Source organism: Peromyscus eremicus, chromosome 4 (genome assembly GCF_949786415.1).
Source record: "Peromyscus eremicus chromosome 4, PerEre_H2_v1, whole genome shotgun sequence".
Taxonomy (NCBI): Eukaryota; Metazoa; Chordata; class Mammalia; order Rodentia; family Cricetidae; genus Peromyscus; species Peromyscus eremicus.
The window spans coordinates 92,886,321-92,909,853 of NC_081419.1; the positions used below are offsets into that span (position 1 = coordinate 92,886,321).

Consider the following 23,533-nt stretch of genomic DNA (forward strand, 5'->3'; position numbering starts at 1 on the left):
AGACCAATCAACCCCTTCCTGGGGGGAAGGGAGCCTGGGCCAGGTTGCCTCTGCTCATTACATAATCCATGAACAAAATAATCCTGGACACTATTTCACTGGCCCAAGTCACAAAAACAATTCAGGAGCCACTAGAAAAGGCTCCCATCAGAGGAAGATGGGACAGTTTTAACAATAACAACAACCAAAAAAGTGACTGGGACTATTAGTTGTGTTCACGCCTTCATTCATATTTCTATTTAAAAAATAGGTGGAGGACCAAGTGTTATGGAGCACATCTTTAATCCCAGGAGGCACTCAGTAGGCAGAGGCGGGTGAATCTCTGAGTTTTAGGTCAGCCTCGTCTTCATAGCCAATTCTAGGACAGCCAGAGAGGTCTTGTCTCAAAAAACAAAACAAAGTTGGGCAATAGTGCACACCTTTAGTCCCAGCACTTGGGAGGCAGAGGCAGGTGGATTTCTGTGAGTTAAAGACCAGCTTGGTCTACAGAGCTAGTTCTAGGACAGCCAGGGCTGTTACACAGAGAAACTCTGTCCTGAAGAACCAAACCAAATCAAGACAAAACAAAAAAAAAGAACCCAACAAAACAAAAAATTAAGTAAATAATTAAATAAGTTAAATAAACCGGTAAAAGCTTGAGAAAATGGTAGACATTTTCTTGAAAACAAGCAAATTAAGAGTCAAGCCTTCCGCCGGGCGGTGGTGGCGCACACCTTTAATCCCAGCACTCGGGAGGCAGAGCCAGGAGGATCTCTGTGAGTTCGAGGCCAGCCTGGTCTACCAAGTGAATTCCAGGAAAGGCGCAAAGCTACACAGGGAAACCCTGTCTTGAAAAAACCAAAAAAAAAAAAAAAAAAAAAAAAAGTCAAGCCTTCCTTCTGACTTTCTATTGAGTTTTATCTTTGTGTAGCCAAATAGAAGACAAGGTATGTTTTAAATAAGGGACCTCAACTAATAAATAAAATAGAAATGACGGAGCTGAGGGTGCAGCCCAGTGGTAGAGCACACATCAGGCCAAGAGTTCAAGAACAGCCAAAAGAAAAGGTAAGGAGAGAAAAGAAGGGCGTGTGGGTGGGTGGGAGTGGAGAGAATGGGTGGAACTGGACTCTTGAGTCGTGGCAGCTGCTGATCTCATCCAGACTGAAGCAGGTCCCAGGCCCTGCCTTCATCTCCCCACCTGTGGATTGAACAGCCACCAATTTCCAGGAAAGACTCAGGACAGACCATCCCAGGGAGCTGGGAGGATATGAAAAGTCAAACCCTCAAACGCCTAAAGAAATGGCTAACATTTATTAGGTGTTGCTACATGCCTGTGGTTGGTCTGGCCTTTTGTATGTGTGATCTCACCTCATCTTCATAAAAACTCATGAAGCAGATGCAATTATCACAACTATTTTATAGACAAGGAAGGAGAAGCACAAAGGGTTTAGGAACTGCCCAAGGTCACAAAGCTGGTAAACAGATGAGCTGGAATTCAAACTGGTCATCGGGCTCCAGGACCTTCTCTCTTAAACACTGGATTGTACTGTCTGTCATTTAAAAAGAGCCATTGGAGGCCATCAAGATGGCTCGTGGGGTAAAGGCATTTGCAGTCAAGCCTGAGGGTCTCAGTTCTAGCCCCATAACCCACATGGTAGGAGAACTGACTCTGAAAGGAATAAATGTTCTAAGATAATGTAAATGTGTACCTTGTCTTAAGACGCTAACACACGGTTGTCAGGACCGATGGGACCAAAGAAAAGACGCTGGAGGTCGAGTGCTCAAACCAGAGCCTAGGCTTGCAGCCAGGAGAGCCAAGCAGCCAAGGCCACTTGGCTACATAGAAAAGCCCTGTCTCAAAAACCTCTCGTGTGCTCTACCCTACGTCTCAGACCCACCCAGGAACCAAAGCCACACTGTGGCCTCCGCCTCTGCTGTGTGCTCCCTTTCCCGCGTAGCACCCCTCCCCCCCTCCCCCGCCCCCTCGCACTGTCTTTCACCCCATCCCCTTAGGCCCAGTCAGGTTTCTGGAAACATCCTCTATACCTGGGAATAAACACCTCAGAAAGCAGAATAGCCTTTTATTACCTTCTTCCCTCCAGTTCCTTAGCTAGGGGATTCTTGGCGGGAAGCCCCTGTGGGGGAGTGTTGTGATTGTAATTTGTATTGTTCACCTCTCTAGTCAGGGGGTCCTGACTCCGCCCATGCTCTAGTCCCTGCCAGGCTAAAGGTTGCTGCTGTCTCTCCCAGGTAAAGATTGGCTCTTCCAGAAGACTCTGGTCCAGTCATCTGATCCAGTCCGCATAGTCATCCTGCTTTACGGATCTGTACTCCCGGTTCTCCTCCAGAGATATCCAAACCCAGGTACCTTCCCACCCCCAGTTACATTGCCGCATAAGTGACAAATAAAAGCTGTTCCTGTAGCAGGGGTGGTGGTGCATGCCTGTAATCCCGGCAGTTTGGAGGCAGAGGCAGGAGGATCAGGACTTGGTACCACACAGCGAGATTCTGCCTCAAAAAGGCATGTGCTCACATGTATGTGTGTGTAGTACAACACTATGTTTATATATATATCTCCGAACTATGTATTACTACCAAAATCAAGCTAATTAGTATATTTACCACTCATATACCTTTGTGTGTGTGGTAAGGACACTTAAGATCTACTTTTAGCAAATTTCAAATGTACAATATATTGTCATTATCCTTGTTTTTTTGTTTGTTTTGCTTTTTGAGACAGGTTTCTCTGTGTGTAGCCCTGGCTGTCCTGGAACTCACTCTGTAAACCAGGCTGGCCTTGAACTCATAGAGATCTGCATGCCTCTGCCTCCTGAGTGCTAAAACTAAAGGCATACGCCACCACGCTTGCTGTCATTAATAACTTGGTGTTATTAATGGCAGTTATCATGCCATATGCCAGAGCCTGGGGTCTTTTGTAACCTGAATGAGAAGCAGGATGATGTAAGCACCAGATGTCTGTTCATAGATAGCAACCACCAACCAGTACCAAGACCTGAATTCTGACAGCCACATGGTCTAGGAAGCAGAACATTTTAAGTATGTTGAAAGAAAGGTTTCTGGTTTTGTTATGTTTTGAGACAAGGTCTTGCTATGTAGCCTTGGCTGCCCTAAACTTGGTATGTAGACCAGGCTGGCCTCAAAGGCACAGAGATCCATCTGCCTCCGCCTTGTGCTGGGATTAAAAAGTGTTTGCTGTTACTCGGGAGTCAGAGGCAGGCTGATCTCTGAGTTCGAGGCCAGCCTGGTCTACAGAGAGAAACCCTGTGTCAAAACAAAACAAGAAGTGTGCACTGTTTTTAAGGAAGCACCCATGCTCTTGCTCTTGTCTCTGTTGGTTGTGACGTACTTACCTTAATGAACAGCTTGAAAGTTTCAGACGCTGAAACATAGTGTCACACACCTTTAATCCCAGCACCTGGCAGACAGAGGTAGAAGATCTCTGTAAGGTCAAGGCCAGCATGGTGTACAGAGCAAATGCTAGGACAGACAGGGCTACACAGAGAAATCCTGCCTTGAAAAAAACAACAAAAACGAAATTCAGACATTCTCTATTCTTCCACCTAACATGTTTATCGGCTTCCCAGGATCTCCCCAGGAGAAAAGGATAAATTAGAAGGCAGAGAACTGCCACTGAAATGGGCATGGGTCTGCATGCACATAAATACATAGATACACACAAGATACACACACACACACACACACACACACACACACACACACGCACACACATTTGAAGAGGCAGAGATCATGTAGTCCAGGCTGACCTCCAACTGTCATGTAGCTGAGGATGAGCTTGAATTTCTTAGCTTCCTGCCTCCATTAACACGAATACTGTTACAGTTTCATGTGGTGTTAGGGATCAAGCTCAGGACATCACAGATGGAGCCCCAGGGCTTCATGCAGGCCAGGCAAGCACTCTACAGCCCAGGCCCCCAGAATGAAGGTTTTAGATGTCAACAGTTAGGGTTAGATTTGGGCATATGTGTTGGTTTCTATTGAGTGCCAAGTGAATGACATTGGCGTCTCCAAATGGGTCAAAATGTCTGAGGTTTGAGATCTATAAAGACGAACGTAATAGCCTGCTCTGGAAAAGGATGTCAGAGTCGTGACATTAGTATGTGTTCCAGGCCCCCAAGCCACCTCCCTCCCATTGTGGGTCTTAGACTGTGAGTATCACGTGCCTCTGCCTCAGGAGCAGACGCTGCCTCTTGGCTTTAGGTGGCCTTAGCACAGTTTGAAGTGTCACAGGCAGTGTGGGGAGACCCGGTGCTGATGCATACTGTGAGTCACAAATTCTGATGCAAGCATCCATCATGGTGATTAGTCTCTTTCCCTACCACTTCCTCCTAGTAGATCAGCAGGCTAAAAAAGGCCCCATATCAGTAATTGTCTCCCAAACCATCTGCACACACAGATCATGCTGTTTAGGTTTATAGGTGCATACCTAAAATGAAGAGCATTCGTCTTGTTGCTTCCATGATATACACAGCAATCTCCCAGAATCAGAGCTCCACGGCTTTGCAGGGAGGGGTGGGCACCAATTTCGCTGCAGTATGTGGGTTTTCGTTGACAAATGATGGCTTGCTTTCTGTGAAATAGGACACTGGCTTCTGTGAATTCTAATGCGAAGGCTTTAACATCTTAGTTGCATGTTCTAATAGAACAACCAAGCTTCTAAAAGGAGTTGCTTATACTCCTTGTCCCCGTTTCTTAACGTCCTATTCATTCTTTGGCTCTAGCCTCCCAGCAGAACATCTTTTCCCATGGTCATCAATGACCTCTGACTCGCCAGATCCACTGGGCATCTTCAGGCTTCATGCTTGATCTCTCTGTTGGCCACACTCTGTGGAAACACACTCTGCTGAAATCCCTGTGCTTAGGGATGGGAATATAGCTAGACTGGGCTAGAACCATACCCCTCCCCCCTACACACACACACACACACACACACACACACACACACAAAAAAAAAAATCAAACCTCTTAGGTGTCTCCAACCTACTTCCAGACTGATGATGGCTTAGTGGGTAAAGATGCTTTCTGTACAAGCCTGTTGACCCAAGTTCAATCCCTACAACCGTGATGGAGACAAGCTAGAGAACTGGCTCCTAGAAGTTGTTGACACTCACACCATACACACATACATACCACAGTCACACACATCAAACGCACATCACACACACACACACACACACACACACACACACACACACGTATACACACACACATACATACCACACAGCCACACACATCAAACGCACATCACACACACATATACACACAAATACACACACACACAGTGCCCCCCATATGCCACATTCACATGTCACACACAGAACACACACACACACACACACACACACACACACACACACACACGCTAATAATAAACAAAATAAATTTTTTTTTTCGGTATTTTGAGACACGGTTTCTCTGTGTAGCTTTGGAGCCTGTCCTGGAACTCACTTTGTAGACCAGGCTGGCCTCGAACTCACAGAGATCCACCTGCCTCTGCCTCCCAAGTGCTGAGATTAAAGACGTGCGCCATCACTGCCCAGCCAGAACAAAATAAATTTTTAAAAAGATACTTCCGGTTCAGCCTGTCTCAAACTCGTAGAAAAGGGAGGAGAAGTGGGAAAGCCAGCGGAAAAGAGGAGGGAAGGGAAGGGAGGAGCCAAGGAAGGACAAGCAGGGGGCTGGAGAGACAGTTAAATTAAAATCTTTTCTTGTGACAGAGTCTCTTTGTAGCCTTGGCTGCCCTAGAACTCCCTGTGTAGAGCAGGATGGCGTCAAACTCACGGAGATCCCCCTGCCTTTGTCTCCTACGTGCTGGGTCTAAAGGCGTGCGCCACCACAGCCTGGTGGAAATTAAAGTCTAGAAGGAGAAGGAGGAGACGTAGTAGTAGTTTGTACGGGAGAGACAGTTGAGGGGCTCACGGTGCTGGCTGCTGTTGCAGAGGAGGCAGGCTTCATTCCCAGCACCCGCACGCTGGCTCACAGCCCTCGGTAACTCCAGGTCCACGCAGCTGAAGTACTCATGAACACAAACTAAAACAGTCTTGCAGTTATTAAAAAGATGTATTTATTTTCTGTGCATATGTGTGACTGGGTGTATATATGTGCACCACATGCATGCAGGCTCCCACAAAGGCAGAAGATGGTGTCAGACCCCCCGGAACAGGAGTTATAGATGGTTGTGAGCAGCCTGACACGGTGCTCTGCAAGAACAGTGTTCTTACTGCCTGAGCTATCTCTCCAGCCCTAACTCTCTCTCTCTCTCTCTCTCTCTCTCTCTCTCTCTCTCTCTCTCTCTCTCTTTTTTCCCAAGATAAAGTTTCACTGTGTAACAGTCCTGACTGTCCTAGAACTCACTCTGTAGACCAGGCTGGCCTCAAACTCACATAGATACGCCTGCCTCTGCCTCCCAAGTGCTGGGATTAAAGGCGTGCATCACCACTGCCTGATTCTCTCTCTCTTTTTAAGATGTTGTCATTAAGCCAGGAATGGTAGCATACAATTTTAGTCCCAGCACTCAGGAGGCAGAGGCAGGCAGATCTCTCTGAGTTCGAGGCCAGCCTGGTCTTCAGAGTATGTTCCAGAACAGCCAGGGCTTCATAGGGAATCCTTGTCTTGGGCAGTGGGGTGGGGGCGGGGGAGGGGGGAGTGGAGGTGTGGATGAGGGTGTTGTCAGCTGGTTGCAGGTCTCTCAGAACAGCCTTCTTGCTCCCTCTCTGGCAGGCCAGATCAGATCTCTGCACCCTGCTCCCCATCACTCTGCCCCTCTCCTCTGTAGCCCTACCTACAGTTTGTAACTCTATATCTGGTTGCTAACTGCAATCCCCTCCAGAGGATGAGAACCACGAAAGCGGCACTTCTGTCCTTTTCTTTGTCCCAGCACTCTCCCTAACCCCTGGCTGTGGTAAGGGCTCCGCAGATGTGTGTTGAATGTGTGACTGAAACTATAATTAATTCATTATGCGTCCATCTTTCGTGGACCAGTCTTTAGTAACCTATTTCTCTGTGAAGGCCCATATGATAAAATACTTGGAGGGACAGGACAGTCACTACCAGAAGAGAGTGCTCAGATGAACACAGTATTTCTGCTTGAGGGTTTGATACTCCAGCTACATATTTTATTAAAGTATTTCTTTCAGGGTGGTAAAACATACTCTGTTGCTGGCTTGTGGGCACTGAGCCTGGCACTGGGGGAAGGGGTCATGTTACCAACACTACAGATAAATGAGGATACTGGTGGCAGGGCACAGAGGAGGCCTGCAGGAACACTCAGCTCCTGCTTGGGGACATTCTACATCCTCTGCTTCAGAAGGTTTCAGAGGGGACAAATGGGTAAACGGTTCCAGAACCAAGTGACAGGATTCCCATGAGCCTCAGGGCATGGATGGCTCTTGAGAGGGTCTCACAGTGGGACTGTGTAGTCTGACTTCAAACGTTTCCGGGTTTGTTTTGAGGTTTGCCATGCCATCACACTCTGGCGTCGGAAGATAATATTAACACGTTGAGGGACAAGATTGGGCTTGGAATCAGAACAACCAGCCAGGTCACTGGCTCTCGGTAAAAAAGTCACACATCAAGAATCAACCTTGTCGCAGTAGAAGAAGAGCTCCTGGCGAGCTGTGTGGAAGATGGAGCAAGCATGGGCTGGTTGTCAAGGTAATAACCATCCCGTTCTGAGGAGCACTTGCCGTGATGGGTACTTGCTGCACTCTGCATGCATTATCTCACGTAATCCTGCAATAATCTCTCAGGGCACTTATTATCACCATCTTTCACGCAATGGAACCAAGTGTCAGTGTGACAATATATGGTTGAGGTAAGCCAGCCACTAAATGTCATAAACAGGATTCCGGAGCAATTCTGTTTGACTCTGTATCGACATACTTGCCTGTCGGGTGAGGTACACTGGCCATTAGGAAAGCTGGGTTTCAACCTGACTCTTTCATCACAGCTTTGTGTCTTAGGGTTATTTCTGAAAAAAAAAAAAAATTATCTGTCAAATACAAATGATAAACCCAAGGCAGACTGTTAGTGAAGATTTGGTGAGAAACATGGCTGAAGTCTTTCAGACCATTCTAGTGAGCAGCCACTGACCGTGTCGCTGCTGAGCTTGGACTCTGACCATCTGAGCGTAAAATATGAAAATAGGATGCAAAAAGGATGTAAAACACCTCAGTTTTTTTCCACACTAGATATATAGTCTTTTTGCTAGATTAAAGTAAAACACATTCGAGCCAGGCGGTGGTGGCACATGCCTTTAATGCCAGCACTCAGGAGGCAGAGACTGGCAGATCTTTGAATTCAATACAGCCTGGTCTACAGAGCAAGTTCCAGGACAGCCAGGCCTATGCAGAGAAATCCTGTCTCAGAAAACCAAAATAAATAAAAAAGTAAATAAATTACATTGCTGAAATTAATTTCATCTGTTTCTTTTTTTTTTCTTTTTTTTTTTTTTGGTGGGGGTGGTTTTGGAGACAGGGTTTCTCTGTGTAGTTTTGGTACCTGTCCTGGATCTCACTCTGTAGACCAGGCTAGCCTCGAACTCACAGAGATACGCCTGGCTCTGCCTCCCGAGTGCTGGGATTAAAGGCGTGAGCCACCAACACCACCGGCTCATCTGTTTCTTTTTTAAAATAATTTGTCTTATTTTATGTGCATTGGTTTTGAGGATGTCAGATCTTGGAGTTACAGACAGTTGTGAGCTGCTATGTGGGTGCTGGAATTGAACCTGGGACCTCTGGAAGAGCAGTCAGTGCTCTTAGCTGCTGAGTCATTTCTCCAGCGCCCCCATCTGTTTCTTTTTACTTTTTTTTTTTTTTTTTTTTTTGGTTTTTCGAGACAGGGTTTCTCTGTGTAGCTTTGCGCCTTTCCTGGATCTTGCTCTGTAGACCAGGCTGGCCTCGAACTCACAGAGATCCACCTGGTTCTGCCTCCCGAGTGCTGGGATTAAAGGCGTGCGCCACCACCGCCCAGCCTACTTTTTTTTTTTAAGCATGGCTATTAGAAATGTAAAATTATGTGTGACTCACTATAATTCTTTTTTTAAAAATAATTTATTTATTTTTAATGTGCATTGGTGTTTTGCCTGCATGTCTATCTGTGTGAGGATGCCAGACCTGGATCTGAAGTTACAGACAGTTGTGAGCTGCCATGTGGATACTGAGAATTGAACCCAGGACCTCTGGAAGAGCAGCCAGTGCTCTTAACCACTGAGCCAACTCTCCAGCCCTCTCATATTTCTACTATGGTTCAGGATTCCGTCCTCCTGAGTGGTGATTTCACTCAGAACATTTTCCATTGTTCCATCAGAACATTTTACCACTGAGGCCTAGACAGAGTCGGACCTAGAGTGAGGTCCTGTTTGCTTATCAATATGAGTTTTTTGGTGTTTTTTTCTTCAAGACAAGATTTCTCTATATAACAGTCCGGACTGTCCTGGAACTCGCTCTGTCGACTAGGCTGGCCATGAACTCACAGAGATCTGCCTGCCTCTGCCTCCCGAGTGCTGGGATTAAAGGCATGCACCACCACCACCATCTGACTCATAGTGCTGTTTTTAATGCTGGTTTTCAAATAAGTAAAATCTTCCAAACAAAGGGAAGTATCTGTGTCTGCAGGAAATCACTAGACTCAGAGAATGTTGCCGAATATTTCTTTAAAATGTATGAAGATGTGTCACTGTGATTGGTTTAATAAAGAGCAAAATGGCCGATAGCTAGGCAGGAAGAGGTCAGGCAGGACTTCTGGGGACAGAGAGGATTCTGAGAGGAGGAAAGTCAGGATCGTCAGCCGGATGCGGAGGGAGCAGGACATGCAGGAGGAGAGGTAGAAGCCATGAGCCACGCGGCAGCACGTAGAGGAAATAAATGGGATAATCTAAGTTATAAGAGCTCGTGGGACAGGCCAAGACCAAGCTTTCATAGTTAATAAGAAGTCTCTGTGCTGTTATTTGGGAGCTGGCAGTATAGAGAGACTCGTCCCAAGAGCACACACAGGAACACACAGGACAGTCTAAAACACCGTGACCCTCATGCTGTGCTTTTTTTTTCCGGTTGACACAGGGTCTCATTAGTTTGCCTAAACTGGTCTCAGACTCAAGGGATCTTCTTGCCTCAGCTTCCTGAGGCGTGAACCACCAAACCCAGAGCCTGACATACACCAGGCAAGTGTTCTACCACTGAGCTCCTCATAGTTCTGGAAGCTGCAGTCATCCAGCACGGGAGTGATCTGCATCTCATGGAGAATCACAGTCCCTTCTTACATGTAGCAGAAATAGCCCCTTTTCTTCCGTTACTTATCAGCTGTCGCATATCTCAACCAATAACAACAGCTACATCTGTTACGGTGGTCTCAAACCAGTATTCAGGAAAGCACTTATTTTCTTAGACAGGATCTGGCCGCTCTGTGCATAGCAGGTTGGCCCCGAACTCACAGAGATCCACTTGCTTCTGCCTACATAGTGTTGGTATTAAAAGTGTGTGCCGTCACACCCAGAGAGCCATGTCATTTTAACGCATGCCTAAATTTCATCTTGTTGCTCGTGTGCCACCAAACTAACTAGATAATTTTGGATCTTGATTTTTCTCATTGAGTGCCATGCTATTCCTTTTGGCTTTGTGTTTTCCTGCAGGTTGCACTGTGGACTCTATTGTTCACTCAGGTTACAGAATACTAAAATAAGAATTGGCTAAAAATGTTACAGTCAACTAAATTATAATCTCTGTAAGGACAGAGGATCAAATTTACAGAGTTGACCTTGAAGAGTGATCTGTGTTCCGAGTTTAAGTCAAGTGTAAGGCGGGAGAGGAGTTTTCCTTTAGGATGACCCTAGCAACTGTAACACAGAATCTCCAACATTTCAGAGGTTTTATGTACTGAAGGCTATTTCTTATGGAACAGTTTGGAGCTAACATTCCTAGGCAGTGGAGCTGTCCTCTTTCTGGTAGTTGAGGCTCAGGCAATTCTTCTATCAAGTGACTCTGCCTAAAGTCAGGCCATCCTCTGCAGCCAATTAGCACAGATGAACACTTGGAAAAGGCACACCCGTTTCTAACTGGGCCTGAAAGTGGGGCACGATTGCTTCCATTCCATGCCATTAATACAAACTTATCACACGGGTTCACTGAAATGAAGGGAGCTGGAAATCCAGTTCCCAGGCAGGGAAGTATCTCCCGAGTTATGCAAGAGGAGCTGAGCTCTCCAAGTCCACTTCAATTTATAAATGGAAATTATTCCCATAAGGATGAATGCAAAATATTGAGATGTGTTTCCACACTGTGTCATCAATACTATCCATTATCACAGCTCCCCGAGTCATTAAAAAGCACTAACAAAGTAAAGGGTATGGCTTAGGTAGAGTGTGCCTAGCCCCCATGAGGCTTTGGTTCAATGCCCAGCACCAAAAAAACAAGGACACACACAAATTATTTTATTATTATTATTATATAATATAACAAAAGACAAGGACTGGGTAGATAGTTCAGCCAGTAAAGCACTTGCCTTTAAAGGGTGGGGACCTGGTTTGGATCCCCAGAACTCCTGTGAAAAGATGTGCAATGGTGAGACATGCTTATAATCCCAAAATTGGCAAGGTTGGAGAAGACAGGAGACTCTCAGGCGAGTGTCCACCAGCTAGCCCAGCTAGCCCAGCCTACTTGGCAAGGCTCCAGGCCAATGAGCGATCCTGTCTCAGACAAAAGGTGGAAGGTACCTGCAGAGTTGAGTGGGATGTCCCCCCAAAGAGTGGCATTTGAATGCTTGGTCCCCAGTTGGTGGCACTATTTGGGGATTAGGACCCCAGGCTTTGTTGGAGGGGGTGTCACTGGAGGCCGGCCTTGAGAGTTTAAATACTCCTGCAGTTTCCAGATTGTTCTCTCTGTTTCCTGCTTGCCTTTCAAGATGTGAGTCCTCAGCTCCTGCTGCTGCTGCCTTACCTGTCCCTCACTGCCAGGGCTCCCTGACGTGATGGACTATCTATCCCTCTGGCTTGCGCTCGCGCTCTCTCTCTCTCTCTCTCTCTCTCTCTCTCTTTCTCACACACACACACACACACACACACACACATACACGACTATGTAATTATTTGTTTGCTTGTTATATTTATTTATTTATGTTTTATTTTTGAAACATAGTTTCATATATCCCAGGTTGGACCTAAACACTTTTACTTATTTATTATTTATTTATTTAGAGACAAGACTATGTAGTCCTGGCTGTCCTGAACTTGCAATGTAGACGAGTCTGACCTAGAACTCAGAGAGAAGAGAGATGAACTTGAACTCTTCTTTTTTGTTTTTGTTATTGTTTGTTTTTGGGTTTTCAAGGTAGGGTTTCTCTGTACAGTGCTGGCTCCCTCCACCCTGCAGATCTGCCTACCTCTGCCTCCCAGTTGGGACTAAAGGCATTAGCTACTACCACCCAGTCTTTTGTTTGTTTGTTTTTTACTTGAACTCTTTATGTAGCCAAGGATAACCTTTAATTCCTGATCCTTGTGTCTCCTGAATTACAGGCACCTGCTTAGCTTTTGCAGTGTTGGGGAGCAAACCCAGAGCTTCCTGAACACAAGGCAGACACTCTACCAAGCACTCATACCAATGAGCTGCATCCCCAGCCTGCTTGTTCATTGTTTTTAGAGATTATGTAACCTACATTGGCCTTGAACTCATAATCCTCTTGCTTCAGACTCCCAGATTCTGGGATTACAGGCCTGTGTCACCTTTGTGGCATATCACACTACAGGCAGTGATAAGAAAACTCCATCATCACCGGGGGTGGGTGTGGGTGTTGGGGTGGGGGTGGGGAGTTGGGGGTGGGAGTGTGCTCACACCTTTAATCCCAGCATTTGGGAGGCAGAGGCAGTTGGATCTCTGTGAGTTCGAGGCCAGCCTGGTCTACAGAGTGAGTTCCAGACAGCCAGGGCTACACAGAGAAACCTGTCTTGAAAAACAAAACAACAACAACAAAAAGCACACACTAATGTGAGTGCTCCCCCTCCCTCTAACCCCCCCACACACAGAGAAAACAAACAAACAAACAACAAAGAACAAGCTTACAAGGCAAGAATAGCAATAAATACGCCAAATCAAAAGACAATATAGTTGGGTATCATGCCTGTAATCTCAGCACTTGGGAGATAGAGGCAGGAGAATGAGGAATTCAAGGCCACCCTCAGCTACATAAGACCCTGTAGCCAAAAAAAAAAAAAAAAAAAAAAATGCAAAATTTGGGAAAGTATTTGAAACAAGTCACAAAAAACTAACCCACTTATGAAACGTCCTAGAAATAAGCAAAACTGTATTTCAAATCTGATAACACAATAAAAGAAATAAGCAAAGGTTATAAAAGACCATACAAAGAAATGCAGTGAACTTTAAATATAGAGAGAAGTGTCTAACCTCTTTTTTTTTAAAGATAAAAGTAGCTGGAAATGCTTTCATTAAGAGTTTGTCAAAAAAGCTAATCCTTTGATAACACTCCTTAGGTGAGGGGTGGGGGAAACAGGAGAGTGGGCTGGGACAGCCTCCACAGGAGAAGTCTGACAGCATCACTCAAAACTGTAAGTGCACGGCTTGCACCTCTGCAAGCTGCAATCCTAGGAACGTACCCCAAATGTAAGTGACTTGTCTAATAGCTATTATAATATGTTTGTGATAGCAACATTACTGTGACAAACCTGAATGCCCACAGATAAGAGGGCTGGATGATTAGTATATGGTTAATTTATGCAATAGGATACTATCATGTTATGAAAGAAGAGTGACGTGAGGTGGCTGTCTGTGACGTGAGACCTTCAAGTTATCAAGGTGGGGGGAAGGCTGGGAGTGGTGTCCTGCACCTTCAATCCTAGCCCTAGGGACACAGAGACTAAGTGGATCTTTGTGAGTTCCAGGACAGCCCACATAGCAAGTTCCCGACAAGCAAGGACTGTGTATGTGAGATCCTGTCTCAAACTAAATAATAAATATTAAGAGGAAAAGCAAGATGAGCAACAGTGTAGCAAGCAGTGCTACATTTTAGGAGTGAACAAAGAAAAAAAGAAAGAACTTCACACATGAGGAAACTTTAGGCTTGGACTATTTACTAGCAATGAAGCAGAGCCTGTGGGAAACTAATTCTAGGAGAAACCTTAACAGGGACACTTGGTTGAAAATAACAGGGCGGTGGTGGCTCACACCTTTGGTACCAGCACTGGGGAGGCAGAGGGAGGTGGATCTCTGAGTTCTGAGTTCGAGGTCAGCTTGATCTAGAGTGCCAGGGCTACACAGAGAAACCCTGTCTCCACCCCATCCCTGCTCCCCCCCCCCAAAAAAAAAAAGAAATAAGAAAATGTTGCAGATATTTTCTACTGCTTCAACCTTGTCTATTTGAAAAGTTAAATTTTGGGCTCTGTGGCAGGGGACAAGCACAAAGCCCTAGATCTGATCCCCAGCATAGTTAAAAAAACAAATTAATTAATTAAAAAAAAATCCAGGCGTTCGATCAGGACTGTGGCGATGACTCGGTGGTTAAAAACACGTGCTGCTCTTGTGGAGGCCTAGGATTTGGTTCTCACCTGCACCAGGCAGCTCACGACCGTCTGTAACTCAAGTTCCAGGGTACCCAACACCCTCTTCGGGCCCTAGTTTAATGAAAAGCTGAACGGCCAATAGCTAGGCAGGGTTTCTAAGCACAGAGGATGCTGGGAAGAAGAAGGGAAGAGACATGAGAGACGGAGAACAAGCAAGATATGCAGGAGGAGAGAGGTAACAGCCAGGAGCCCGTGGCAGCACATAGATCAATAGAAATGGGTTAATTTAAGTTGTGAGAACTAGTTAGAAGCGAGCGTCAGCTATCGGCTGAGCTTTTGTAGTTAATAATAAGTCTCCATGTCATTATTGGGGAGCCAACGGTCTGGATGAAAAAGTCCAGCTACCCTGGAACTAGATTTGTAGACCAGGCTAGCCTTGAACTCTCAGAGATCTGCCTTCCTCTGCCTCCTGAGTGCTGGGATTAAAGGTGTGCACCACCATGCCCAGCTAATAAATGTTTTGAAAATTCAGCCAGTCTGTGTAGTACACACCTATCTATCATCCCAGGCCTCGGGCAGTGAAGACCGAAGGTCAGAACCCATCTCAGCTACATAATAAGTTGGAGGTCAACCTGAACTGAAAATCCTCCTGCCTCAGCCTCTTGAGTGCTGGGATTACAGGTGTTTACCGCCATGTCCAACTTTGATAGGGTGGTGGCAGTCTTAGGAACATGTGAGTTTTCACCACTAGTGACGCTTTGTATTTTGTGACATTGCATTTTGTGGGGCTCACTAATCTGCTTCTCATCCCTCGGTTTTCCCCAGTGAAACCACCAGCTCTTGCTTCTGGAGTGTTTAGCCAGAAACCCAAGGGACACCTGAGGACAGCCGCGGAGTGATGAGGCCTCTTGGGCTTCCGCTTCCTTTCATCAGGGCCACTTAAGATTTCCACTTCTTCCTTTCAAGTAAACTAAAATATCAGAGCAAAAGGACATGTGAAAGTAAATTGGACCTCTTAAGAGCGAATCTTTAGACTTGAAAAAAAAAAAAAAAGTCAGTTCCCATTTTATTGATGAAAATGTGTTTGCTTTCTACTCAATTACCCATTGTATGCTGGATGGCATTTTCTGGTTCGAATGGCTGTCTGTGTAAAATAGCAACATTTAAAACTTTCTCCTCCACTTCTGTTTCGGTGTCGACCACGCTGCGAGACTCTTGGAGTCAGTGCTTTTCGAGCCGAAGGTAGTTCAGCCGAGATGTTTGATTTTGCTCCTCTACATGAGCAGTGTCCTTTAAGAGAAAGAAAAAAAAAAATCACTCAGAGGACAAAAGAGAGAAAGGATCGTTGAACGTGTGCTGGGCTGACCGCTGGGGTGGGAGGCTGGGCGCCAGCTTCTGAAATAACTCCCGCCAAAAGCCGGAGTGGGCTCCGGGCCGCCCTCTGAGATGCAAGCCGCCTGTGACCGGCCTCCGCGGGGGCCGTGGCTCCCCCTGCAGGACCGACGGAGAACTGCGCTGGGAAACCTTGCAGCCTCGTGCTGCCGGGTGTCCCGGCTTTAAAGGGCGGCTGGCTGCAGCTCGCGCCTGCTCGCCGCTTCCGGGCTGACAGTCCTGGGCTGCAGGCACAGGCGGGCCCGGGAGCCTGAGAGGATGACAAGGAGTGGCTGAACTCCAGGGCCGGATAGCCGACCACAGACGGCGCGCGCGGGAGACACCCTCGCTCAGGACGCAGGGTTCAAAGGTGGCTTCCCTGGGTTTTTGTCCCTTCCTACCACCCCATTGCCTTTTCTTCTCCCGATCCCGGCTTCCTTTTAAAATATATCCCCAATTAAAGGAACTCCAGAATGCTGTGTTTGTGCAAGCTATTCTGAGATAAGTGATTTAGACTCTTAGGACTCAGTTTTTCCAATATGTGTTTACTCGTGCTCAGAATAACTCGCGAGTATTTATTCAGAAGAAATTAAAAATCTATGTCCGTGTTCAGAGCGCTGTGGTAACAGCCAAAGACACGAAAGCCAAAAGTCCATCCACACATAAGGACACAACAAACTGTGACGCATTCACGTAGTGGACGACCACTGAGCAGTAATTTATGATATGTGTCAGTTTGACTATTGTGGACAGAAAGGAACTTTCTGGAGCAATGGAAATGTTCTGTGTCTTGAATGGTTGTGGTGATGGTTATGTGAGTTCATATACGTGTTAAAAGCTAGAAGATTTGTGCGTTCCAATACATGTACATTAAACTTCAATTTTAAATGTCTTTGTTTTAGGACAGGGTCTTGTCATATAGCCTAGGCTATCCGTGAACTCCTCCTGCGTCTACTTCCCAGTGCTGAGAATACAGTAGTGCACTAAAAATATTTTTGAAAAATAATAGTACCCATCTCACAGGTCGTTGTAATTATTATGCTTTATGCTTATGTAATATGTATAGAGAACTGGGAGATGGCTCAGTCAGAAAAAACGCTTGCCTTGCTAGCATAAATCCAATCCCCAGAACCCAAGTTTAAAAATGAGTGCTTATAATTTCTGTGCTGGGGAGACAGGGCCAGGGGACCCCTGGGGTTCACTGGCTGTCCAGCCTAGACTACTTATCAACCCAGGGAGAGATCTTGTCTTACAACAATAAGGTGGATAGCTCCTGAGGAACAATGCTGAGGTAGAACTCTGGTCTCCACCTGGGCGCACACATGCACACACACAAAATTTTAAGAAAAGATGTAATGTGTGGAACTTAGGTGCCACCATGCAAGTTTCTGAATCATGCTTATATGCATATACTGTTTATAGAGCTCAGATATATAACACTTATAGTTAGTCCAAAATCTGAGAGACTGTGAGAAAGACTTACAATTCAAAGTACTGCATGTCAAAAGTTTCCATGAGAGAAATCCCCAGTGGGAAAGCAGGGCTCATCTTGCCCTCAAATGGGGACACATACTTACATTTAGATTTGAACAATATATAGGAACATAAATGTATAATTAGGTTATCCAACTTAACTTTCTGACATAATTTCTTTTTATGTTGTTGGTGATTTTAATTTTTAGACAGGGTCATACTGTGTAGCCTAGACTGGCCTCAAGGTCACAAGTTTCCTATTTCAGACTCTCATGTGCAATGTTATGCCTGATCTGGTATAATTTCTGTGTCTGAGCAACATTGCTTCAAGTCCAAACGCCGAAGAGTCACGGAATTCAGCAAGGGGCAGCACACGCTCTTCTGATGTGGAACCTACATCTGCGATGATCAGTGCTCACTCACAGATGCACCGAGGATGCTGCCCTAGATGTGGCTTTTTAGTCTGACCCTGTCTGCGGTGCCTTGTGGAAGGGAAGAGACTGACGCCCGAGTGGACGTGCTGGTTCTCTCTCTCACTCCACGTGAAATTGAGGAAGTTACTTAGCCTCCCTAAGCCTTAGCTGCCTTATCTGCAAGGCAGGAATAATGCCTACCTCATGGGGCTTTCTAGGCTAGTTGGGTGGGAGAAGGTATGTGTTAGGGGTGGGGGTGGGGATTCTTAGTGGGTAAAGTATTTGCTGTGTCAGCATGAGGACCAGAGTTCAGATCCCCAGCTCTCCACGATGGTACTTGTAATCCCAGCCCTGGGCGGATCTCCAGGACTTACTGGCCAACCAGTCTAGTTACAATGGTGAGTTCCAGGTTTTAAGAGACCCTGTCTCAAAAAATAAGGTGAGGGTTGATGAGATGGCTCAGTGGGTACAGGCTATTGCCACCCAGACTGAGTCCCTGAGTTTGATCCCCAGGACCTATGTGTTAGGAGGAGAGAATCGATTCCTACAAGTTGTCCTCTGACGTCTACAAGTGTGAGTTTGTGCACACACACAAACACAAATAAATGCAATAAAAATTAAGGTGGAAAGTAATAAAGGAAGACACCTACATTGGTTTCTGGCCTTCACATGCACACGAATGGGTATGTACATCTGTGAACACATACAGAAAGAAAGAGAAGGAAGGAGAAGGGGGTTGTTGTTGTTGTTGTTGTTGACTATCTGTAGAAGAGACTGCTGAGCAGGCTGCCTGGTGAAGGCAAGTGTGCATTCCCATGAGCAATTTAAGAGATGCAGTACCTAGCCACTCCTGTCTGCATGAAACACGGGTAAGATGTGGCAATGCCTGGTGGAGGGTCTTGGAGGGTGCAGCTAAACGTAGGCAAAATTCAGAGGCTGCTCAAATAAAGGGTCCATAAGAAACAGCCCAAAAGGCGAAGAACTTCCTGGAAGAATGAGGTTACACCCTCTGCCCGATGGTGTAAATTCCCTTTCTTTTCTCTCCTCTAGAAGCCCTCAATAAAACCCACGTGATCTACTAAAGCGCTGTGTAAGTGGATTTCTAGGGAGGAGTGGGAGAATTACCAAGCCCTGCCTTGAGGGGCACAGTCAGGAAAGTCAGGTTGCAAACACTCACATCTGCCTTACCCTGAATGTGTCTGGCACAGTCCTAGGTTCGGGGTATGTGTTTAATGAGTGACAGACATTTTAGGTGGCGCTTCGTGTGTACGTGTTTTTCCAAAGGAACCTGCTTGGTTCCGGCTGTGGGCTCACGTTAGTGCCCCGGCACAAGTGTTTGTATAATAACAAAGGGGTCGTTGCGCCTTCTGGTGGGCGCTTGTGTGGTGGGGGATGCGGTTGTCGTGGGCTCCCCGGCACAAATGTTTGTATAATGACAAAGGGGTTTTTGCGCCTTCTGGTGGGCGCTTGTGTGGTGGGGATGCGGTTATCGTGGGCTCCAGTTCCATCTGCCTGTAAACCGGAAAATCTCCCTCTTTTGGACGCAAATGATTCTCTGCCACTCTCCGCTCGGCTTCCCGCCGGTGGAAGGCGCCGGGCGAGCAGCGAGTAGCTGTCCCGCCCCGCGGGGACCTAGTTACTCCCTCCTGTGGCTCCTCGCCCACGCCGCGCCTCTAGGGATCTACCACAGTGGCCGATGGCCCGGCGGGTGGTAGGACCTGTGCTTTCCGCCCCACCCGGCCCTGACCCGGGGCATCCCGCGAGCGCCCTCTGCTCGTGATTCTGGGACTGCAGCTCTCCGCCCCGGCGAGCCCCGGAGCGCCCAGCGGAGCATTCCGGGCCGGGTCAGGGTCAAGGTCTCGCTCCGGTGGCCGCTCCGGCCTCTGGCGCTGAGACCGAGGGAAGAAGGTGCGGGTCGCTCCAGCATGAACCTGGGGCAGCCGGTGCCGCCCCCGCCCACGGGGCGGAGATTGATCGGCCGGTGGACCCGGTGCGGGTACCGTGCAGGCCGCGACTGTGCGGCCCCGGGTCTGCTCCGCGCCAGCCCTGTGCGTCTGAGCTCAGCCTCATGAGAAGAACGTTTTAGATTTTTAGGATGGCTCTTCCGAGATCGCCTGCTTCCGAAGGAGTGTAGAAAAACAGGCTCGTTCTGGTATAAGCTAGCGATGCAGCATTTCTGACCTCGACGCTCACAACCTCTCCTGCTCCCCAAACTTAAATTTTGAGGACAAGCATGACAAGCTGTGACATCCCCGAATGCTTTGCATTTATCTATACAGAGCTGAGATTGCCATACCTACACTTGTTCTGACCCGCGCTTTCGCGGCTTCTGGCGATTTCTGTTTATTTTGAGATAGGGTCTCAAACTCTGGATCCTTCAATTTCCGCCTAAGAGCTGGGATTACAGGCACGTACCACCACACCAAGCTCCCTGATTCTAGCTGCTTCCTCCTTCTCTCCCCTTGTCTCCTCTTCCTGTCACCACTGTCTTCCTCCAGTGGCCCACTCTCCCCCAGACCCTCCATCAGCCCCTCTGTTGACCCCTGGCTCGAGTTACACTTTAGGCTAACATGGCTTTATCAGCTCTGACCCAAGCATTCAACTCTCACCCTCTATTCCCATTTGGTTCCCAATCTTCACATTCTAGGCTATTTCTGGCTGTCTGTTACACCACCCTCTCACTAATTCCTGTCCTTAACGTGCCCCAAATGCTGCCCTCCCCACCTGTCATGACTGTACCTGACTCAGGCCCAGCCTTTCCTAGGATCTAGATTCACCATTTCAGTCTAGAGCAGAACCGTTTGTCCAGATGGGGCTTGATGGAGTCTATGTGACAGGCTGGTGCTCCCAGGACCATCCCTGGAGTCTCAAGGCTTGGCAGCATCCTCTCCTACCGCCCAACAGGCCAGTTACGGTCTACAGAACCGCAGGACAAATTCAAGTTTCTCCTTCTTCTGTCCAAGGGATTTGAGCTGTGTTTCTCAGTCTCTCCTGCCTTGGGAGTTCCTGTATCCTCCTAGGACAGGCCACACTAACCCTCTCCTGGAAGGAAGAGGACTCTTGGCTTATTCTTCCTGCCGGCGTATCCAGAGATTCTGCTGGGTCATTCACACCAAGAACTGGCAAAGGAACCAGGACCGACCTGATTGTGTGTGTCCAGGCTGCATCTGTCTCCGTTAGTTGATAGTGAGCACCCGCACCTAGTACCTGCTGAGTGGCTTAGAGAAGACGGACCACTGACCTCTCTCCTGACCCAGCTAAGCTCCACCCCTCCATCAAGCCTCACTTAGCCGGGGGGCTGAATTAGAGCCTGCCTTTATCACTTACTGTAGTCTTCGCACTCTGTCAGCGATGTTTCCAGAAAGAGATAGTGACGTCAACTCTTCCTCCGGTGGCCTATCTCACCTTAGTCAGAACAGCCAATCACATGCTTGGGGGTGGGGGTGGGGGGTTAGAGCCCGGCTTCCTTTCCCTGAGCTCTCCGAATGGGTGCTATGACTTGGTGCCCCGGATGTGCGTTTACAGGTCTATGCTGCCCCTTGAGGCCTCCACAGAGCTGTTCTTGGCCCACCTCTGAGGACACGCTGTGCCTCTCCTCATGTGCCCATCCTTTCACACTTGAAATAGCACTTCCTGAGTTTTAGAATTTCTTGTACCAGGAAAGCATTAGGGGAGGGGCCCGTGAGGACAGCTATATTTTTAGTAAGTTAATTGAAAATACTACCGTTTGTTATCATTATCCTTTTATTTACAAACACATTTCTTAATTCCAAAAATACAAGAATGACGGCGTTTCCATATTAATATCAACTTTTTGCTTCTTTAGAGTCATGTGTAGCCCCGACTAGCCTTGAATTCCTGATTCTCCGGCCTCCACTTCCTGAATGCTGGGATTAGATGTGTAGGTCACCACACTCAGCATCAAACCTCTTAAATGAAATGAAATGGTCTCTTAAAAATTGGAGTGTCAGGCATGGTGGCACATGCCTTTAATCCCACCTAGCACCAGGGAGACAGAAATAGGCAGATCTCTGTGAGTTTGAGGCCAGCCTGGTCTACAGAGCGAGTTCCAGGACAGCCAGGGCTACATAGAGAAACCATGTCTAGAAAAAAAAAAAAAAAAAAAAAAAAAAGAGAAAGAAAGAAAGAAAGAAAGAAAGAAAGAAGAAAATTCACAATGAGTGCTTAGGAGATGGCTCAGTAGGTACTTGCCACTCAAGCTTGAGAAACTAGAGTTGGGATCCCTGGCACCCATATAAAAGCCAGGTGGAATGATGGGAGGCAGAGACAAGGGGTATCCGGAGCAAGCTGGCTAGATAGAAGAGCCAAGTCAGCAGGCCTTGGGTTCAAGTGAGGGAATCTGCCTCAATATGTAACCTGGAGATACCCTACGCCAACTTCCTACCTCCACATACATGTGCCCACAGACATGCACATGCACAGACACAAAGTAAATTAACTTAATAATAACCACTTCACTATGTCATGTCATCCACATCTTCATTTTTTCTGTTTTCTAATGAGAAGAGCTTCGAGAGCCGGGAACTAGATTCTTCACCGGAACGCCAACAAATTATCCATACAGCACACGAGTTACTTGAGTACTACGTGTGACAAGCACTGCTCCACTCCCAGCTTCTCCATTCAACCCCTCGATTTGGATGCACTGGCCTAGCCTCAGGTCCCCCAAAGTCATGTCTTTGAGCTGCTTGAGGCTGGATTGGATATGGAGAAGGTCTGGAGCTATGACCCAGGAGCTAGAAAGAGCCCTTTCTTCCAATCCTCCCATCAAGAATTTCTTGTGATGGCATAAATAATAACCTTCACATGTAAATGTCTTTTAATTAGCTTATCACACATTATATCTCAGCAATAAACAGATCAAAGGTTCATTTGTGTATATTGTGTATCAGACAGGGTTCCTCGGTGGCTCTACTCTGTATTACCACTTCTGTTCTCCGGTCAAGCGGAAGACACAGCCTATGTCCGGAATCGTGGCAGAGGGGAAAGAAAGTGGGGGAAACTGCCATCTTTCTTAAGGAATGGTCTGCAGGGAGTGACACCATCGTGTCCCTCACAGTTCAGTGACTAAAGCACAAAGTCACATGGGCCTTTAACAGGTCAATGGAGACCATTCCCCTACAACGTGGAAGGCTGCAAGTCACATCACTTGCAAAGGAAGGGGATGTGTAGACATCCGACAGGAAAGGACTACATAGCAAGACCCTGTCTGAAGAAAAGAAGAAGAGGAAAGAAAGAACATGATACTGTGAGATCAACCCTGTGTTCACAGTGAAGATGAGGGGCTGGAGAGATGGCTCGGTGGTTAAGAGGACTGGTTGCTCTTCCAGAGGACCAGTTTTGACTCCCAGCATCCAAAGGATGCTCTCATCAGCCTCCAGCTCCAGTCCTACGCGATCAGACATCTGTGGCTGTCAGGCTCCTATGCTCCCACGGAGCAAATATACACATACACCCATGCAGGCTCATACACATTCACATACATTAAAACAAATTTTTGAGACAGCATTTCTCTGTGCAATAGCTCTGTCTGTTCTAGAACTCGATTTGTAGACCAGGCTGGCCTCGAACTCATAGAGATCCCACCTGCCTCTGCCACCCAAGTGCTGGGATTAAAGGTGTGTGCCACCACCATACAGCAAAAAATTTTTATTAAAAATAAATAAATAAGCTGATATGGCAGTGCAATGCACGCCTTTAATCCTAGCACTCAGGAGGCAGAGGTAGGTGGATC

At 47.0% G+C, this 23,533-nt stretch overlaps 1 long non-coding RNA gene across 1 annotated transcript; it reads right to left on the reverse strand.

Moving 5' to 3' along the window:
* Positions 1-15,576: 15,576 nt before the first annotated feature.
* On the reverse strand, positions 15,577-21,183 carry LOC131908486 (uncharacterized). The gene is made up of 2 exons (XR_009378608.1): positions 21,106-21,183; positions 15,577-15,811 (listed from the first exon to the last, which is right to left on the reverse strand). It is a non-coding gene; the product is annotated as an uncharacterized LOC131908486 (long non-coding RNA).
* Positions 21,184-23,533: the final 2,350 nt, after the last annotated feature.